At 42.2% G+C, this 19,447-nt stretch overlaps 1 protein-coding gene across 1 annotated transcript in view; it reads right to left on the bottom strand.

Moving 5' to 3' along the window:
- The window catches only part of LOC133041621 (acetylcholine receptor subunit gamma-like), a 48,185-nt gene extending 29,137 nt beyond the window's left edge, over window positions 1-19,048 (bottom strand). Inside the window, exons 1-2 of the mRNA XM_061122465.1 lie at window positions 18,980-19,048; window positions 2,313-2,451 (exon numbers count right to left, since the gene is read on the bottom strand). The gene's annotated coding sequence lies outside the window, so the exon portion shown is untranslated. The remainder of the gene's footprint in view (window positions 1-2,312; window positions 2,452-18,979) is intronic.
- Window positions 19,049-19,447: the final 399 nt, after the last annotated feature.

Below are 19,447 nucleotides of genomic sequence, written 5' to 3'. Positions count from 1 at the left end.
TGGAAAATGATGTATGAAATATCAAAACCCTAGGCATATGGAACAATTTAACGAGAGAGTTTTAAACTCAAAAATTCCTGGAATGTATCTTTACCTGAATACTTTCTATACACTTAGAACCTAGTAAGGGCTTCCCTGATGGCAGAGACAGTAAAGAATCTGCCTGAAATGTGGCAGATGTGGGTTCGATCCCTGGATTGTGAAGATCCACTGCAGGAGGGCATGGCAACCTCTCTGATATTCTTGCCTGGAAAACTGCCATGGACAGAGGAGCCTGGCAGGCTACAGTCCATGGAGTTGCAAAGAGTCGGACATGACTGAGTGACTAAGCATACAGTGTATGGAAATACAGAATATAATATACAGTAAGCTATCTTCAGTATGGGCTTCCCTGGTGGCTTATATATTAAAGAATCTGCCTGCAATGAGGGAGACCTGGGTTCAATCTCTGGGTCGGGAAGATCCCCTGGAGAAGGAAATGGGTACCCACTTCAGTATTCTTCTTTAGGATATTCCATGAACTGAGGAGCCTAGCAGCCTACAGTCCATGTACCATTTATAACCCTATTAAAAAACTCTTAGGAGCATATGGATACCCAAATATGTAATGACAATATCAAAACACGAATGATGAAAGTAATTTGATTCATAGTAATTCCTGGGAATGCAGAAAGGGGCACACCCCAGACAGTCTCAAATGGATGAGAAATTTTGTTTCTTCAAAGGTATACACAGATTATTTTAAGATTAGATGTATTTGAGTTGAAAATAGTCAGATCTTTGTAATAATATTCTCTATATTATTTGACATGCTTCAAAATAAAAATATTTTTGAGAAAAATTAAACCAGATGTCAGATTTTTTTAAAGGAAATTTACCACTTTTGAAAAGGAACTTTTCAGCAATTACTGGAAATAGGACCCTTCCTTTCCCATGTATTCTTTACAACCATAACACCTTTTGGTCAATGAAAATATTTTCTGATGACTCTAGATGATACTGGGTTTCATGAATAAAGACAGAATTACTAGGCTGACTTTGGACTTCGCTAGTAGCTCAGCTGGTAAAGAATCCACCTGCAATGCAGGAGACCCCAGTTCATTTCCTGGGTCAGGAAGATCCCCTGGAGAAGGGATAGGCTACCCACTCCAGTATTCTTGGGCTTCCGTGGCGGCTCAGATGGTTAAGAATCACCTGCAAGGCGGGAGACCTGGGTTCAATTCCTGAGTTGGGAAGATCCCCTGGAGGATGGCATGGCAAGCCACTCCAGTATTCTTGCCTAGAGAATCCCCATGGACAGAGAAGCTTGGCCGGCTACAGTCCAAGCCGTCACAAAGAGTCAGACAGAACTGAGCAACTAAGCACACAGCACAGTCTGACTTAGGAGAGACCACAAACGAAACAAAATTACTTATAAAGCTATGATGCTCCAACTCACCAAATAAGTATCATATCTTTTTTAAAACTTAACACAGGTTAACAGAGGTCTAATATTTTTTTGGCCATGCCTCGTGGCTTGTGAGATCTTAGCTCCCCATCAGTTCTGAACCACCAGGAAAGTCTCAATAGAGTTCTTTTAATAGGCTTTTCCTTCTCAATAGACTGACATTGGTATAAAGAGTGCAGAAAAACACCCAGAGTTGTCACAAAAAAATGATGAAAAAAGTTCTGGAATTAGATAGTGGTGATGGGTTATACAACTCTGTGCATATACTAAAAACTATAAAATTGTAAAATGTTACGCCATGTAACTTTGGTCTCAATCAAGCAGTTTTTTTGAAGAGTAATGATGATTCCTTATTTAAAGTGGTATTCTAACAAAGCTCTTTATATCTCTATTTTACTATAATCATCACAGTTCCTTAAAATCAGAAACTCTATTATTTATCTATAGACATCATATACTATAATAGGACAAACACAAAATCTGTAAACTCTATCATTTAAAAAATTTGTGACAGAAAAGCACCATTTTAAGCAAACTGTGGGCTGAATATTTACATTTTTATTTCAGTGGTAAAAACTGATAGGAATTCAGGTTTAGCAGATTACTTCTGAAAAACTACATGCTTCTGAAAAGAAGGCCCTCTCCCCTGAAAAATACCTTTTTCTCTCTATTCTAACACATGTTTAGACTAGATCTAAAGCAGAATCTAGTCAACTCAGTGAGGCATCCATACGCCAAGAAGAGTAGAAGGAAGCAGGCCTGGGGAAGGAGGACACTCCTGAGAGCCTAAGGGGGAACTTCCTGTTTTCATGCCTCAGTGGGAAGGAACAAGGGTGGGGCCTGAGGCTCAAAGCTAAGCACACACCTGCTCTTCTTCCGTGAAGGGCACAAGAGCCAATGGCAGCAGGGGCTCCTCCTGTAGGATGGGCAGAAATTCTTTATCCAGAAGGTCTGAGGGTCGGGATGCTCCAGGTCCTGGTGGGGAGGGCAATACCCACTGGGATCTGTTTGACCAAACACATGACCATGAGGTTAATGTTCTCCCTGCAATTTTAAGAAGCCAAAACAAGAAAATAGTTTGGCTTATCTGCCAGTGATTATCAAAATACAGAATAAAAGCTTATTCAGTCACAATCAACATTCTGACAGTCAAACATTAAAAAGCCCAGTCACTCACCTCGTCCTCTCATCAGACTACCACGCTCAGATTTGATATATAGCACTGATCCTGATAATTCAGTTGGTAAAGAATTTGCCTGCAATGCAGGAGACTCCAGTTCGATTCCTGGGTTGGGAAGATCCACTGAAGAAGGGATACACTACCCACTCCAGTATTCTTGGGCTTCCCTTGTAGCTAAGCTGGTAAAGAATCTGGCTGCAATGCAGGAAACCTGGGTTCAACCCCTGGGTTTGGAAGATCCCCTAGAGAAGGGAAAAGCTACACACTCCATTATTCTGGCCTGGGGAATTCCATGACTTCCATGGAGAATTCCACATACAGCCTACAGTCCATGGGGTCGCAAACAGTCATACATGACTGAGCAACTTTCACTTTCACTGACTCTGATACTCCAGAGTGCATTTAACTCAGAGCACAAGGTCCTGAAGAGAGTTTTATAAGCAACCATATCTGCAATGGCTAAGAATGGTTGCAACTTTAGCAACCGTCATTAAAATCTGATTCTTAATCCATTAATAAAGTTAAAAACAAAGTACACTTAAGTAGAGAATGTTATTTCTCACTAATCACATGACAGAAATGTACTTTATACCGTATGAGTTTTGATCAGGTGTCATATTTTAAGATTTTCTCTATATTTAATTCAAATGGGAAGAACAAGAGAAGCATCTGCCCTTCTGGCTCCTAACATCTAACTGGAAAGAAGAATGACAGATGCAATAAAGAGAAGAGAAAACTTTCTCAGCCATCACAGTGGGATAAAAATAAAGGTTGTGAGGAAATCAGTTAGACAAAACATTAAGTCCTGATCACTCTCCTGCTTCCATGAAGCTTTCTACTTCTGTAATGAAATCTTAGGTTTTCTCTAAAATATAAAGTGTGCATCATTTAGAAGAGCCTCTGTGAACTAGTGCAGGTTTCAACACAGGAAAAGAGAGAAAAACCACAGCTATTTCATGTATCAACACATAACTGTACATACCGTGAAATCACATTTGCAATTTTGAACTCTTTCCTACTTTCTTACCTTGTTGTCTTTAAGGAAAAGTGCTAACATTTCTTCTCTCCCGTAACAATAGTCTGCTAACACATACTTTGGCAATGCTGGAGAAAGGGAGGGATGTAATACTCCCACTGCTAGACAGAGCTCGGAGCCTAAAACAGTAGACAGAGTAGAAGAAGTGTCAACTGTGCTGGCAGTAAGGACTTTTTATTTCCACTATACTATAATATTTTCACTTTAGTTCTTCAAAAGAACAGAAAAGTCATTATGTCAAAGAATCCAAGATTTTAGCTCTAATGCTATCTGCTGTAATAGCTCACCAAGAAAACAGTTTATTGAGTTCTTCGAGAAAAAAGTAGACAACCATGTGTAAATTCCTTAATTTAAAAAGTATCATAGCATGTCCCTAAGAAGCTTAGGGAGTGAGGAGGAGACACGTTTTTCCAAACTATAAAACTAAACATATAATTAAAAGTGAGACATCAACTTACATCACTGGATTAATAGAAATTAATAAATCTGACAGCACCAGCTACTGGCAAGGATGTAAAACAATGCAAATTCTCTAGTAGTACTTGTGGAACTATAAACTAGAACAGTCACTTCAAAGAATGATTTCCTAATATTTAACAAAATATTTTTAAAACTATTTCTTTTGCTCCCCAAAAGAAAATGCAAAATACAGACACTTGCAAAGAAAATGATACTTTTATATATGCCCACATCATTTGATAATTCATTTTTAATAACAGCAATTAATGATGAGTGCAGAGAATTTCAGAATGCAGTGAAAAACAAAAACAAAACCAACCCAGTGAAGTACAAGGAGAAAATATATAAAACCCATATTTACTGCTAAGGGAAAAAAGAAGGTAAAAATATACTTCAAGCTGATAACAGAAGTTACCTCAAAGGAAGGAAACTGGAAAAAGGGGAACACAATTTTATAACATGTTATTATTTTAAAAAGGAGCTGATTTCCTCGGTGTGTATGCCCAGGAATATCATCAAGTGTGAAACAGATCGTCAGTCCAGGTTGGATGCATGAGACAAGTGCTCAGGGCTGGTGCACTGGGATGACCCAGAGGGATGGGATGGGGAGGGAGGTGGGAGGGGGGTTCAGGATGGGGAACCCATGTAAATCCATGGCTGATTCATGTCAACGTATGGCAAAAAACACTACAATACTGTAAAGTAATTAGCCTCCAACTAATAAAAATAAATGAAAAAATTAAAAATAAATAAATACACGTGCTTAAAAAAATGAGAAAAAATAAATAAATAAAATAAATAAAAAGGAGCTGAGCCTCAGCAAAAAATGGCAAGTTTTCCTCCTGGGAAAACTACCACCAGGAGTAGCTGATTGTCGAGGAGTGGCCCAAAGTTCTATAAAGTAATTGATAACAAGGGTAAACGGGGCCAAAGTACTGCAAGTCAGTAATTCAGCCCAAAGGAAAATTCAACAGAAGCACTGAAATATGGGGGAATGTAATACAAAAGTAGGAAACCAAGAGATATACCTGGAGTAACAGGCAAGTTTGGCCCTGGAATGAAAAATGAAGCAGGGCAAAGGATAACAGAGTATTGCCAAGAGAACGCACTGGTTATAGCAAACACCCTCTTCCAACAACACAAGAGAAGACTCTACACATGGACATCACCAGATGGTCAATACCGAAATGAGATTGATTATAGTCTTTGCAGCCAAAGATGGAGAAGTTCTACGCGGTCAGCAAAAACAAGACCAGGGCCTGACTGTGGCTCAGATCATGAACTCCTTATTGCCAAATTCACACTTAAATTGAAGAAAGCAGGGAAAACCACTAGACCATTCAGGTATGTCCTAAATCAACCCCCTTACAATTATACAGTGGAAGTGACAAACAGATTCAATGGATTAGATCTGATAGGCAAGAGTGCCCGAAGAACTATGGACAGAGGTTCGTGACATTGTACAGGCGACAGTGATCAAGACCATCCCGAAGGAAAAGAAATGCAAAAAGGCAAAATGATTGTCTGAGGAGGCCTTACAAAGAGTTGAGAAAAGAAGAGAAGTGAAAGGCAAAGGAGAAAAGGAAAGATATACTGATCTGAATGCAGAGTTCCAAAGAACAGCAAGGAGAGATAAGAAAGCCTTCCTCAGTGATCAATGCAAAGAAATAGAGGAAAACAACAGAATGGGAAAGACTAGAGATCTCTTCAAGAAAATTAGAGATACCAAGGGAGCATTTTATGCCAAGATGGGCTTAATAAAGGACAGAGATGGTATGGATCTGACAGAAGCAGAAGATATTAAGAAGAGGTGGTAAGAATACATAGAAGAACTATGCAAAAAAGATCTTCATGATCCAGATAACCACATCACTCTAGGTGTGATCACCTAGAGCCAGACATCCTGGAGTCCAAAGTCAAGGGCCTTAGGAGGTATCACTACGAATGAAGCTGGTGGAGGGGGGGAATTCCAGCTAAGTTATTTCAAATACTAAGGATGATGGTATTAAAGTGCTGCACTCAATATGCCAGCAAATTTGGAAAACTCAGCAGGGGCCACAGGACTGCAAAAGGTCAATTTTCATTCCAACCCAAAGAAAGGCAACACCAAAGAATACCAAAGAATGTTCAAACTATTGCACAATTGCACTCATCTCACACACTAGCAAAGTAATGCTCAAAATTCTCCAAGCCAGGCTTCAACAGTAGATGAACTGTGAACTTCCAGATGTTCAGGGTGGATTTAGAAAAGGCAGAGGAACCAGAGATCAAATTGCCGACATCTGTTGGATCATTGAAAAAGCAAGAGAGCTCCAGAAAAACATCTACTTCTGCTTTACTGACTATGCCAAAGCCTCTGACTGTGTGGATCACAACAAACTGGGAGAAATTCTTCAAGAGATGAGAATACTAGACCACCTTACCAGCCTCCTGAGAAACCTGTATGCAGGTCAAGCAGCAACAGTTAGAACCAACATGCAACAAAAGACTGGTTCCAAATTGGGAAAGGAGTATGTCAAGGCTGTATATTGTCACCCTGCTTATTTAACTTCTATGCAGAGTACATCATGTGAAATGCCAGGCTGGATGAAGCACAAGCTGGAATCAAGACTGTCAGGAGAGAACAGACTTACTCTGTGGGAGAAGGCAAGGGTGGGATGTTCAGAGAGAACAGCATTGAAACAAGTATACTATCAAGGGTGAAACAGATCACCAGCCCAGGTTGGATGCATGAGACGGGTGCTCAGGGCTGGAGCACTGGGAAGACCCAGAGGGATGGGATGGAGAGGGAGGCAGGAGGGGGGATCGGGATGGGGAACACATGTAAATCCATGGCTGATTCATGTCAATGTATGGCAAAAACCATTACAATACTGTAAAGTAATTAGCCTCCAACGAATAAAAATAAATGGAAAAAAAAAAAAAAAAAGACTCCCGGGAGAAGTATCAATAACCTCAGATATGCAGATAACACCACCCTTATGGCAGAAAGCAAAGAGGAACTAAGGTGCCTCTTGATGAAAGTGAAAGAGGAGAGTGAAAAAGCTGACTTAAAACTCAATATTCAAAAAACTAACATCATGGCATCTGGTCCCATCACTTCAAGGCAAATTGATGGGGAAACAATGGAAAACAATGACAGACTACTTTCTAGGGCTCCCAAATCACTGCAGATGGTGCCTGCAGCCATAAAATTAAAAGATGCCTGCTGCTTGGAAGAAAAGCTATGACCAACCTAGCATATTAAAAAGCAGAGACATTACTTTGCCAACAAAGGTCCATCTAGTCAAAGCTGTGGTTTTTCCAGCAGTCATGTGTGGATTTGAGAGTTGGACTATAAAGAAAGCTGAGCACAGAATTGATGCTTTTGAACTGTGGCGTTGGAGAAGACCCTTCAGAATCCCTTGGACTGCAAAGAGATCAAACCAATCAATCCTAAAGGAAATCAGTCCTGACTATTCATTGGAAGGACTGATGCTGAAGCTGAAACTCCAATACTTTGGCCACCTGATGTGAAGAACTGACTGACTAGAAAAGACCCTGATGCTGGGAAAGACTGAAGGCAGGAGAAGGGGACAACAGAGGATGAGATGGTTGGATGGCATCACCTACTCTATGGACATGAGTTCTAGCAAGTTCTGGGAGTTGGTGATGGACAGGGAAGCCTGGTGTGCTCCAGTCCATGGGGTCGCAAGGAGTTGGACATGACTGAGAGACTGAACTGAACTGACTGAAACATGTCCCTAAAATCGCTAAGCTGTATTGACAAAAACAAAAAAAAATAAGGGACTGGTCTACAACTTGTACATTAAAAAGTATGAAGGCCAAGCACAATAAATACTTGCAGATTATTCAACATGGCAGAAAAAGTAGCATGTTCATAGTAAATATACAGAATGTGTTTATATGTAGAAAGTAATACCAGAATTTTTTTTTTTAAAAAGGGGTATGTATTAGCACAGTAAGACAAACAAGATTTTTTAATTTCAATGTTTTACTTATTTTTTTAATGTTTTATTATGGACAATTTTGAACATATATAAAACCACCAAGAAGAAACTACCCTGTACTCATCACCCAGTCCCCAGGCCATCCAACTCCTACAGCCCCATCTAACCTTCCTTTAATGTTATTCTGAAGCAACCCTTTGGCTTTCAAGATTTTTACAGGAAATTATTTTCAAGTTTAGAGAAAATTCTTTTAGGAAAAGTTATAATTTCATCTGTGAATATTTCAGAATGTTAGCTATAAAAGATACAGTTTTTTTTTTTTTAGTCTGGATTTTGCTAACTTTATCCCTGTGATATAGTTTAATATGCTTCTCTGCTCTCTGCGTTTCATGTAAATTGGTGACTGGATGTAGAGACCTGATCGGACTTGATGAGACTATGTACACATGGTGGTCTGTCATACCACCGTGAGGCACGTACTGCCTGGAGCGTTTTGCAAGGCTAAGAAGTCCCTAACGAGTCAAGCTGAGATCCCCAAGTTCACTAAGGTTACAGACTGCCTTTATTCTATCATTTCTTCTTTATTTACTAGGTAGAGTAGTTCTACAAAGAGAAAACTTCTCTCTTATACTATCTGGTATTATCTAATAGAATATAGCTCATATAAGAAAAGAAAAAGCTCTCATTCTTCCTTTTCATTTTTTAGTTTTCATAATAATGACTTGGTTGGCTAACAATCCTCCAACGGTAAAATCATATTCATTAACATCTTTTCAGTTCACTGCAATTATTCTTAACAATACTCAAACTGTCTCATCTTTGTCTAGTGGGAGAGGCTTCAGGTTTGCTCCCAAGTCCTTCTGACCCAACCCTAGTAAGTCTTTAAGAGCTTCATTTCTATCTGGTATGCCAAAAGTTCCAAAATCAGCTTATTTCTTGCCTCAGATGTGGAATCAACTGTTTCACCAGGGAACCTGATTCTCTTTGGTAATACACATAATAAGACTACAGTCTAGGTGCTAGAAATGTTCATTGTTATTGGGTTGGTTTTTTGTTTTCTTTCCAATTATTCACAGACTTAGAGGTCACTGAGTCCAACTCCTATAAGACAGGCTAAACAAGTCAGTAAGAAAACAACGTGCCCACAGAGGAGGACCCAACCACTGCTGAAGGACCTGCCAGCACGGCGGTTCACATCTGGGCTCTTCCCTGGAAACGTGGAGTTAAAATCCACTGAGAACTGAAGCTGGGAATGTTACATATACTCATTTAAGTTTCACAACCACTCCCAATATGACAGATGAGAAAAACAAAGCCAAGGAGTTAAGCCATTTACCCACAATTGCAGTCAGTGATTTTGACCAAGAGTCAAAAACTAGGTTTTTATGACTAAAAAGACCAAAATCTTTCCAACAATGAGGTCTCAAATTTTTATTTGAAATAGTCACGGTTCAGTCTGCCAAAAATTAATTTTTAAATATACATCTATATAACTAGAGATCAGTTTAAACCATCTTATACTGAGTCAGTATGTTCCCTAAGAGTGTCTACCATTAGAGGGCACATCTAAGCGCTCTTCCATTTTCTAAGGGAAAAATCAACCCAATATCTCCAACTATTGCGTCTCACTAGACGCTTTCCTGCTCACTGTGCAACACCCCTAATTTCTTCATCTGCTCCTCACAAATCCACCCACCAACACCCGGAGAATGAGATGGCTGGATGGCATCACTGACTCAACAGACATGAGTTTGATAACTCCAGGGAATAACGAGGACAGGGGAGCCTAGTGTTCTGAGGTCTATAGGGTCGCAAAGAGTCGGAAACGACTGAGCGACTAAACAACCCCCAAGGGCTTTCTATGCCTAGGAACTGAACACTTCTTACAGGTACCAGACCTAAAGAGTAACATGACCAGGAATGCGTACTTAAGAGTCCTCCAGCTACTGTGAAGGCAAGCTAAGCGTAATGCAACCTAGAGAAGATGGTAGCCTGAACCAGAAGAATGGCTGTGCTCCACTTAGTAATCAACAAATCCTGTCCCAAGTCCTCCTTCATCCACAGATATCTGGAAAAGCTGAAATATATCTGGATAACGTCCTTCCCTAAAAACCCACCAGTGAACTTTACCTTCTCTAGAACCATGCTCCCTCTCTTTTAGAAACTCAATCCCTCCCTATTAGCATTCCACTCATCTCTCAATATATCTAATAGTGATTTGCTTAAAAGGCCTCTAATGCAGCATCCCTCTCTGGCGATGCAGCACTGGTCCTCTTCCTCTTCATCTCAGAGACATCTTCACCGCCTCACTTCCCAACCACTTAAAAACCCAGCACAACCTGGCTTCTCCCCACTGCTCCACTGCTCTAGAAAAGTTCAACCACCTCAACACTAGGCCCGAGTGAAATTCCCTCTCCTGACCATCTTCCTGGCCACACAGAGGTCTGTTTAACACAGGAGGCGCAGTGCTCCTCCCAGCAGGACTAGCAGTCACTGACGGGTAGCAGCAGGGCCTTCTGAAACCAGCCTCCCCCACACCCAACACCCACAACCCTCACTTGTTAACTGCTGCTCAAAATCCAAACTTCAGCTTACAGAAGTAATTTACAATGTCCACGTAGATGTATGAAGATGTACAAATCTAAAGGCACTTCTGTGTAAGCTCATGACCCTCAGGTCCAGGTGTGAACTCTCCCCGACAAGAGTACGGCTTTCTTATTCAACCACTCACGGCCCTTTAGGTCTAACAGACCCCAAACCTACTCAAAACCTCCTTTATCACCGGTATTCCCAAAGGCAGGTAAGGATATCACCATCTACTGATGAATGAATGAAGAGTCTTGGAATCATCCTTTACTCCTAATCTAATCATCACTTCATGGCAAATAGATGGGAACAGTGGAAACAGTGGCTGAATTTATTTTTGCGGGCTCCAAAATCACTGCAGATGGTGACTGCAGCCATGAAATTAAAGACGCTTACTTCTTGGAAGGAAAGTTATGACCAACCTACATAGCATATTAAACAGCAGAGACATTAGTCAACAAAAGTCTGTCTAGTCAAAGCTATGGTTTTTCCAGTAGTCATGTATGGATGTGAGAGTTGGACCATAAAGAAAACTGAGCGCAGAAGAATTTATGCTTTTGAACTGTGGTGTTGGAGAAGACTCTTGAGAGTCCCTTGGACTGCAAGGAGATCCAACCTGTCCATCCTAAAGGAGATCAGTCCTGGGTGTTCATTGGAAGGACTGATGTTGAAGCTGAAACTCCAATACTTTGGCCACCTCATGCGAAGAGCTGACTCACTGGAAAAGACCCTGATGCTGGGAGGGATTGGGGGAAGGAGGAGAAGGGGACGACAGAGGCTGAGATGGTTGGATGGCATCACTGACTCAATGGACGTAGTTTGGGTGGACTCTGGGAGTTGGTGATGGACAGGGAGGCGTGGTGTGCTGTGTGATTCATGGGGTCACAAAGTGTTGGACACGACTGAGCGATTGAACTGAATCATCTCCCATACCCAATTACCACCTTCTACCTGTTTTAAGGGCTTCCCTGGTGGCTCAGTGGTAAAGAACCCACCTGCTAATGTAGGAGACATGGGTTCAATTCCTGGGTCAGGAAGATCCCCTGGAGAAGGAAATGGCAACCCACTCCAGTATTCTTGCCTGGGAAACCCCATGGGCAGAGGAGCCTGACTGGCCAGTCTATGTGGCCACAAAGGAGTCAGACATGACTTAGCGACTAAACAACTGTTTTAAATCTGAAATCTCTCAAACCATCCTCCGACCAAATAACCTACCATTGTTCACATTTGTTACCTTGACTGCAGTCACTAATGCAGCTTAATGAGCACCACGCTGCAACTGCTACTGGCCCCCAATGGAAGCTGCATCATAGTAGTCACTATGTGCACAAGGATAAACTTGGTCAGAGCTGCTCATCATCATCTTCTCAACTGTGTTGCTCCTAGTAGCCGACTTCAAGGACTGCTTACAACGCCTTCAGAAAGATTATGCTATGATTCTAAATTGAAACATGTTGGAAAAGACTGATGCCGGGAAAGATGGAAGGCAGGAGAAGAATAGGACAACCGAGGATGAGATGGTTGGATGGTATCACCGACTCAATGGACATGAGTGGGTGACAGACAGGAAAGCCTGGGGTGCTGCAGTCTATGGTGTCCCAAAGAGACGGACACGACTGAGCGACTGAACTGACTGACTGACAGGATACAGAGGATTTAATTGCAATCAAGATGTCTTAAAATACGTTCTTAGTGAGTATTTTAATTTACCTATATGTCCCCAGATGTAATATTTACTTCTGAATGGTGAAATTATGAGTAACTGTTTTCCTATTAAGTTACTAATTTCTGTTTGAAAGAGATAACACTGGCCAAAAAAAAAAAAAAAATTAATGGAAGAATTCAGAAGTTTCAAATATTGAAGTAAAAAAAGAGAGACTGGAAAGTCTTCACTGGCTTCCATAATGAAGTGGCCGGTGACCTGAAGGGCACAATGAAAGCAGCATGATGAGGACAGTGAGACTGCAGAGGCTGGGAGGTGAGAAAGGGAGACTACAAACGCAGCCGACTGTTTCTAGGGTCTTAGCTGCGAAAAAGCAATGAGAAACGAAGCAGAGTAGAAAGAAAATTTCCACTTTCACTTTAGAGGAAAATATCCTAAAGGAAAACTACCAGTACAATCAGAAAGTGAAGAAACAATTTAGCAAAAGTATGATGCAAGTGCAGCTGTGAGAAGGCAGGCTGGACGGGGCTTCAAAAAACAAATGCGAAAAAAAAAGACACACTATGCCTATCCACTTGTGACAAGAGCAAAATATGTTCAAATGACTGAAGATACCTGCAGGCTTTTTGTGGGGGAATAGCAAGTGGTGGAGAATTCACATTCGATAGCCTCAATTTTCTCAGATAAGTAGGCAAATGACAGTAGGTGACAGGGCAAGGTTTGAGAAGAATGCAGGAATGGGAGCTGCTATATCTACAATAGTATTTTTTTTAATAAACTTTATTTAGGAATAATTATGGATTTATAGAAATGTTACAAAGATATTACAGATATTCCCTCAGTTTCCCCTAACATAAACAACTTACATTACCACAGTACGCCTGTCATGACTAAGACACCAACATTGGTACACCACTAGTAACTATACTCAGACTTAACCAGTTTTTCCAACAATGTCCTTGTTCTGTTCTGATCTCACCCAGGACACCACACTGCAGGTACCTACAGCAGTTCTGAAGGCCCAGTCAAGATGGAGATGGCACCTACCTGCATGGTTGTGGGCTTCTTTCTCCAGCTCAGCCTGAGAGAGAGCTGACGACATGACTGAATCTGGGTTAGGATTTTATCACCACAATAAATGGACGAGTAAGAAGGCAAAGGGAGGGTACTGGCAAAAGTGTGACTGAGGCACAATGAGGAAGAAGGTAAAAACAAAAGGGCTTACAAATTAGATATGCTGGTAATGTCAAAAAGCAGGTATAGTAGAAATAAAAATGAAAGCACTAGACGAATAAGAGGCGGGAGGTAAGTCACGGAATCAGGAGCCTGGGAAGACTGGACGGGTCATCCCATGGACTCTGAAGTAACCTCAGGATAATGGCAGAGAGAAGAAAAAAGAAAATGAAGGATGATGCCTCAGGATCCAGATCTGATGATAATAAGGGGAAGAGACAGTTGTACTGTCAGACAGCATGAACTTCAGCAACCAGCTATTCATATCTTAGCCAGATCTGGATTAACACAAGGTTAATAACTCCATTTCTGCAAATTAGTTCAACCACTTCAAAAAACCATTTAGCAGTTATCTATTACATCTAAATATACACCTATTTGGTGACCCCACAATCCACTGCTAAGACATACACTCAAAGAAAATTTCTACCCAGAGATGAGTAAAAGATATGCATAGTAAATTTATTCATACCTGGACACGTGGCTATCATGTTTACCAACACAAATGTCCATCAACAACAGGTGAATGAATAAGCAAATATACGGGAGCTTCAAGATTGGTGAAGATGTGGAAAGGATGGTGCAAAGCACTCTGACATGCCCTTTCCCACAAGCCTTGCCCTATGCATCCCTGCCACCCAGTTGTTACTTAGGTAACATCACTAATAATGAGACAAACTGGCACCACGTGCCTCCTGATGAGATACATGGACAAGGACACAGTATCATTAACGTTATATTCCTGACAAAAATGCACAAACTAAAATTAATTTTGAAAAAAATCAGGTAAGTCCAAATTCACAGACACAAAATCAATCTACCATAGTCACCAAAAACACCAATGTCACGAAAGACAAAGGCTGAAGAACCATTCCAGATTAAAGGAGACTAAAGAAAAACAAAAACTAAAGATAAGTATGATTCTTAATTCCATCCTAAACAAGAAAAAAAATGCTATAAGATACATTAAAGAGATAATTAGAACAATTTGAATCGGAGATATGGAGTAGACAACAGTATTATACCAGTGTTGCTTTTCTATGATTCTGAAATTTTTATTGCGACCATGTAGAGGAATGTTCTCATTCTTAGAATATAACAATGAAATGTTTGGAGGAAAAGGTGCATGAGGTCTGCAACATATTCTCAAATGGAAAAAAAAAAAAAAAAACTACAACAATTTAAAATTATATTCAAATTACACACATATATAACTGCACATACGGAGAAAAAAAAATTAGACGTAAAGGAGAAAGAAAAAAAAAAAAAATAGAGGTAAAGCAAATATGCTGTTCAGTCCCTACAAGTCGTTATGTACCACTCTCTGCGACCCCATGGACTACAGCATGCCAAGCTTCCCTGTCCTTCACCATCTTCCGGAGCTTGCTGAAACTCAGGATCATTAAGTCAGTGATGCCCTCCAGCCATCTCATCCTGTCGTCTCCTTCTCCTCCTGCCCTTAATCTTTCCCAGCACCAGGCTCTTTTCCAACGAGTCAGCCCTTCTCATCAGGTGAACAAAATATTGGAGTTTCAGCTTCAGTATCAGTCCTTCCAATGAATATTTAGGCTTGATTGACTGATTTGATCTCCTTGCAGTCCAAGGGATACTCAAAAGTCTTCTCCAACACCACAGTTCAAAGGCAGTAATTCTTTGGTACTCAGATTTCTTTACAGTCCAACTATCACACCATACATGACTAATGGAAAAACCATAGCTTTGACTAGATGGACTTTGTTGGCAAAGTAATGTCTTTGCTTTTTAATACGCTGTCTAGGCTGTCATAGCTTATCTTACAAGGAGCAAGCGACTTTTAATTTCATGGCTGCAGTCACCATCTGCAGTGATTTTGGAGCCCAAGTAAATAAAGTCTGTCACTGTTTCCACTGTTTCCCATAAAGTGATGGGACCAGATGTCATGATCTTTGTTTTTTCAAGGCTGAGTTTTAAACCAGTTTTTTCACGCTCCTCTTTCACCTTCTTCAAGAGGCTCTTTAGCTCGTCTTCGCTTTCTACCAGAAGGGTGGTGTCATCTGCCTATCTGAGGTTATTCATAAATGTCAAAGAAAGTTACAAAAGATACAATACCAGGTATCCTCGTTTTTAAACATGCAAACTTTTAAAAATAATTCTTAAAATATGATCTGTTAACACATCTACTAATGCAACAATTTATGAAGCAAAATTAGTCTTCATTACTAAATATTTATTCTAAAGATCTAACAAAGAACTCCTCCCCCAACTCCTCAGGAAATCTAAGTCAAAGTTGTCTACATCTCTCTGTAATCACACATTACTGTATGAAATGTCACAAAAATACTATTTATTTCTATGTTAATTATACTTTTCATGGCATATCTTCAAAAACACTATAGGTGCTCTGCTGGCTTCTCTCCTCATCCTAAAAAGAATTTAAATTCGACACAGAAATCATTAAGAGGAATTCTTTACCATTAAAAATATGAGTTAAAACACCTCTTCCACTGAAAGGAGGAGATACTTGACACAAGAAATCATGCGTGGAATCTACCTTCAGAGAGTTGGGCTTGCAGCTCACTATACAATTGCAAGCCTAAATTCCCTCTGTCCTCAGAATCCCATGATAAGAATCAGTTTGGGGTCTGCTCTCCCTAGGGTAAGAAAAGATGGCCACCCTTCTCATCATGGTCACTTTCATTTTCCAAGGCTCTGGTGAGAGCAGATGGCTTTGGGGACTGGGTAGCTTCAGCAGTTTGTATCTAGCGCCATACGCATCTTAAAGCCAGGGAACTTGGCCTCAGGAAGCATACAGCCTTAAATGGCTAGGGAAAATAAATCTGCACGCTGGGTGCCCAAGGAATAAACCAATATCCCAAAGAATTCTCGCTCATTCCTCTGGGGGTGGATAAGCAGGGCAGTTTTGAAGACAGGAAAGTCAGTGGCTGGGCTGAATCCTCCCTTCTTTAGTCAAGAATATATCTTTATTTATTTAAAATGCATTAAGTCGTATTTCCCTGGTGGTGCAGTGGATAAGAATTGGCCTGCCAATGCAGGGGACTCAGGTTTACTTCCTGGTCCAGGAAGATTCCATGTACCATGGGGCAACTAAGCCCATGCACCACAACTACTGAGGCTGTGTGCTCCAACTACGGAAGCCCACGCACCCTCTGCAACAAGAGAAGCCACAGCGATGAGAAACCTGCCCACCACAAGGAAGAACAGCCCAGGCTTGCTGCAACTAGAGAAAAGCTTGAGCAGCAATGAAGACCCAGCACAGCCAAAACTAGATAAATAATTTTTTAAATGCATTGAGTCCATCAACAGAGGAGTGGATTAAGAAGATGTGATACATACATACCATGGAATATTACTTAGTCGTAAAAAAAAAAGAACAAAATAATGCCATTTGCAGCAAGATGGATGGGTGTGGAGATTGTCATATTGAGTGAAGTAAGTCACAGAAGGACAAATATCACTTCTATGTAGAATCTTTTTTAAAAAATTAAACAAATGAACTTATTTACAAAATAGAAATAGAGTCACAGATGTAGAAATCAGTCCTACAGTCAACAGGGAGGCAAGGCAGGGAGGGATAAATAGGGAGACAGACTGACATACACACACTACTACATACAGAATAGGTAACTAATAAGGACCTACTGTATAGCACAGGGAACTCTAGTCAATATCCTGTAATGACCTATATGAGAAAAGCATCTGTAAAAAAGTATTACGTTTAACTGACTCACTTTGCTCTACACCTGAAACTAACACAACTGTAACTCAAATAAAATCCAATAAAAACTTTAAGTCTAAAACAAAAACAGAAAAGCACTTCTTCCAGGTTATATTTCTTAATGATCTGTGCCTATATTTCAAAGGAAATTCATTTCTCTACATTTTCAAATAGTCAAGTATTTCAAAGACCCACTTCTTAGAAAGCAATTTCTTTTGAAAAATCCTGTCAGGCAGTTCAGTTCAGTCGTTCAGTCGTATCCAACTCTTTGCCACACAATGAACTGCAGCACGCCAGGCCACCCTGTCCATCGCCAACTCCCAGAGGTTACTCAAACTCATGTCTGTTGAGTTGGTGATACCATCCAACCATCTCATCTTCTGCTGTCCCCTTCTCCTTCCGCCTTCAATCTTTCCTACTATCAGAGTCTTTTCTACACTAACTGAACACATAAAAATATCGACGAATGAGGCAACGTATTTGTGTTCAAAATGCACAAACTCTGAAAGGCCAGAGCTGCAATTATTAAGATAAAAGTTAGTGTTCAAAATGGATGACAAGTTTTTTTTTTTTTAAATCTAGGAAATCATTAGATTCTACAAAGGAAATACTATGTAAGGAAAAAGTATCTTCAATGCATATACAACGGGGAATCAAAACTGCCTGTAATCCAAGGTATAAAACACTGAGTATAATTCAAGCTACACAACACTGGATAAGAAGCTGGTCTCAGATTTCGGCCCCGTCCTCAATCTTTTTCAAGTTAAACTGAAATACTTACCTTTCTTACAGAGAAAATAGATGGGCTTCTTTCAGGGAAAGAATTTAAAAAAAAAAAAAAAAAAACCCACCACAGTACTAGATAAAGGCAAAGCAACGTAACTGGCTCCCAAACACGCTCAGACAATCTGCTTCTCTATGCACCCTTCCCTGGTAGCTTGGTTTATGTTTCAGCCAGAAAACGGAGTTCATTCTGAGTGCTTCCGTGGGGAACTGCGGTCACTCAAGGCTAATGCCCATTTCAACCTGACGTGAAGGCTCGGGTCCCAAAGCTGCCATGGGTTTTGTCCTACTCTTCCCGATCTCCGTCCCAGGTTCGGATCATGGCTCCACCTTGGCTTCGGGCCTGGTCCAGACCCGGTCCTCTTGCCGCGGAAGGAGTCTCCCCAGTGCAGATGCTCGGTGAGGCAAGCAAGGGCGCATCTCCCCGAGGCCAGGTGTGGGGAGGGGCGCGGGCAGCAGCAGCTGTCTGGCCGCAGCAGCTGTTACCCCGGGCACCCCGAGGCTGGGCGGGCGGCTGGCCCGGAGAAGCAGGTAGCGGAAAGGCGAGCTCTCTGGCCCTGAGCGAGCCGGCCTGACACTGTCCACCCATCACCCTCCTCCCTTCCTCGGCTCCCCCTGCGATGCCAACGGGCCCGGGAGGAGAGGGCTCCCCAGCTCGACGGCAGAGACGCTCCAGGGCCCGGCGAGCCCCCGGCCGGGGAGGCGGTTCCCTCCCGCCCCGCACCTGACCTGTCCGCTCGCCTGACGCCCCAGCCGGCCGAGGCGGCTGCCGGGCGGCCTGGGGGTGTCCATGCGGCTGGGCCGGGTCGGGCCGGAGCGGAGGGGACGCCAGAGCGGGCGGCAGGCCCAGGAGAGCCAGGCAGGCCGGCGGAGCCCGGGCCGCGGAGCGGAGCCGGGCAAAGGGAGTGAGACCGAGTGGCTGGTTACCTGCGGTCCGGGACAGAGGAGACTCTCGAAACACGCCAGTGCTCAGCCTCAACAACACTAGACGGCCGACACAGCGTCACGCGCGTCACGTGACAGCGCGCTGGCTGCGCCCCGCCCCCGCTCCGCTCCGCCCCGCCCCTCCTCTCCTCCCTCCCCGCTCCTCCAGCCTCGCACGACGTCCTTCCTTTCCGCCGCCTCCCTCCCGTCTTCCCCGGACACGCCCCTGCCCGAGCCCCGGATGTCAGGCGGGAGGAGGGCGGGGCCGCGGCAGAGCGCAGGCGCCTGCGAGTCCCTGGGCCAGAGCTCCCTGCTTAGTTCAGTTGGGTTCAGTTCAGTCAGTCGCTTAGTCGTGTCCTACTCTTTTCGACCCCATGGACTGCAACGCCGGGCCTCCATGTCTATCACCAACTCCCGGAGTTTACTCAAACTCATGTCCATCCAGTCGGTGATGCCATCCAACCATCTCAT

Source organism: Dama dama, chromosome 20, assembly GCF_033118175.1.
Source record: "Dama dama isolate Ldn47 chromosome 20, ASM3311817v1, whole genome shotgun sequence".
Taxonomy (NCBI): domain Eukaryota; kingdom Metazoa; phylum Chordata; class Mammalia; order Artiodactyla; family Cervidae; genus Dama; species Dama dama.
This window is presented reverse-complemented; position numbering and strand designations above follow the sequence as displayed.